The sequence below is a fragment of the Orycteropus afer genome, unplaced genomic scaffold (assembly GCF_000298275.1).
Source record: "Orycteropus afer afer isolate SDZICR_OR568_19922 unplaced genomic scaffold, OryAfe1.0 scaffold00677, whole genome shotgun sequence".
Lineage (NCBI taxonomy): Eukaryota > Metazoa > Chordata > Mammalia > Tubulidentata > Orycteropodidae > Orycteropus > Orycteropus afer.
This window is the reverse complement of record NW_006922264.1, coordinates 64,126-66,577: the sequence shown is the minus strand read 5'-3', so window position 1 is coordinate 66,577 and position 2,452 is coordinate 64,126. Positions and strand designations below refer to the sequence as shown.

Here is a 2,452-nt window from a genome sequence, read left to right as displayed (position 1 = left end):
TTGTTAATTATTTATATTTCTTAACTAACTGAAGCAAACACTGCCATTGAGTGGAATCCAACTTATAGTGACCCCTCCTTGGGTTTCCAAGACAGTATCACTAAGGAAGTTAGGTAGATTGCCCAACCTTCCTTTCGAGGAGTGGCTGGTAAGTTTGAACCTGCAGCCTTCTGGTTAGCAGTCCAATGCCTTAGGCGCTATACCACAAGAGCTCCCATTTCTTAACTATTAATTATTAAATGAGAAAATATTATTATTATTATTATTATTGTTTAGGTACAGTGTTCTTTATTGATGGTACATGACAAAGTTGGGCTCTCTAAGCCCCTCCCCTTCTTCAGGGGGTCTGGATGGAAACTATAGAGGATGGGAGATTCTCAGTGTGTTGGAGATGGAGTTGGGGCAAGGACTCCCCAGCAGCCAAGGGTTTCTCTCTTCCTCTAGTGCTTGTGCTGGGGCTGGTGGTCCAGGAGGCTCTTTTTCCGTGGAGGCCATGTGGACCATGAGGTCCACCACCCTGTTGCTGTAGCCAAATTCATTATCATACCAGGAAATGAGCTTAACAAAGTGGTTGTTCAGGGCAATGCCAGCCCCAGCATCAAAGATGGAAGAGTGGGTGTCACTGTTAAAGTCACAGGAGACAACCTGGTCTTCAGTGCAGCCCAGGATGCCCTTTAGGGGATCTCCGATGCTTGTTTCACTACCTTCTTGATGTCATCATATTTGGCAGCTTTCTCCAAACGGCAGGTCAGGTCCACAATGGTCACATTGGGGTGGGGACATGGAAGGCCATGCCAGTGAGCTTCCCATTCAGCTCAGGGATGACCTTGCCCATAGCCTTGGCAGTGCCAGTAGATGCAGGGATTATGTTCTGGGCATCCCCACGGCCATCACACCACAGTTTCCCAGACAGGCCATCCACAGTCTTCTGGGTGACAGTTATGGCATGGACCATAATCATGAGTCCTTCCACAATGCCAAAGTTGTCATGGATGACCTTGGCCAGGGGGGCCAAGCAGTTGGTGGTGCAGGAAGCATTGCTGACAATCTTGAGGGAGTTGTCATACTTCTTGTGGTTCACACCCATCACAAACATGGGGGCATAGGCAGAAGGGGCAGAGATGATTACCCTTTTGGCACCACCCTTCTAGTGATACCTAGCCTTCTCCATGGTTGTGAAAATGACGGTAGACTCTACAACATATTCAGCACCAGAATCACACCACTTGATGTTGGTGGGATCTCGCTCCTGGACAATCGTGATGTGCTTCCCATTGATGACAAGCTTCCCATTTTCAGCCTTGACGGTACCATGGAACTTGCCATGGGTGGAATCATACTGGAACATGTAGACCATGTAGTTGAGGTCAATGAAAGGGTCATTGATGGCAACAACATCTACTTTTCCAGAGTTAAAAGAAGCCCTGGTGACCAGGAGCCCAATATAGCCAAATCTGTTTACTCTGACCTTCATCATCGTGTCTTATGGAAGAGGCTGGGACTGCACAAGAGGGTGCAGCTGTCTGTAGAGTGGGGAGGAGCAGAGAGCAGAAAATATTCTTGAGATTAACCAATAATTTAGACTTTGAGCCAGACATATATAAATTACAAGCAAATAAAGGTTTCTTTTGCCACTAAAGAAAATAGATAAAATATTTATTTTGAAAAAAACAGGAAATTAAGTTTAGTGTTCTGTCACATAAAACCAAACCCAAATCTACTACTGTTGAATTTATTCTAACACACAGTGGTCAATAGGACAGGGTAGAACTGACACACAGGGTTTGCAAGGCTATAAACTCCTTTAGAAGTGGACTGTCGCATCTTTATCCCATAAAACAGCTGGTGAACTGAAACTGCTGAGGTTTTGATTAGCAGCCAAGCACTGTAGCCACTGCACTACCAGTGCTCCTTGTTTGCTCACATAACATTTACATAGTCGTAATAATTAAACACTATGCAATATAACTATATTGGAAAAAGGGAGAACATTTAAATTATAGTGATATAAATCCTCATCTACCAAATAGGTTCAGGATAATGCTAAGGAATCTAGTGTACAACACTTTCAACATAAAGATATGTACTAATTGGACCCTTTGGGATACAGACCCTCACATACATCTATGAGTGCAGAAGATTTATTAGGGAGTGACACTTGTGAAAATAAAAGAGGAGGGAGCAGAAGAAAATGGAGAGATCTTTTGAACAATGATGTATATCTGTCAAAACTCCAGTAAATCCTATGGTGAGCTCCCAAGCAAAGATTGACTGTTAGCACACTTGCATTGAGCAGGAATATGCAGGGTGTATTAACTCTGATGTGCTCAGGTGTTAGCTGCTGAGGTGGACCTTTCAGGCTCTAATAAAAATCACTGTTGTTATTATTATTTGCCATCAAGTCATTTTTGACTCATGGTGTCTGTATGTACAACCGAACAACACAACAACG

At 43.6% G+C, this 2,452-nt stretch overlaps 1 pseudogene; it reads right to left on the bottom strand.

The window, feature by feature from the left end:
* Positions 1 to 357: 357 nt before the first annotated feature.
* LOC103210958 lies at positions 358 to 1,477 on the bottom strand (annotated as a pseudogene).
* Between the last annotated feature and the right edge of the window lie 975 nt (positions 1,478 to 2,452).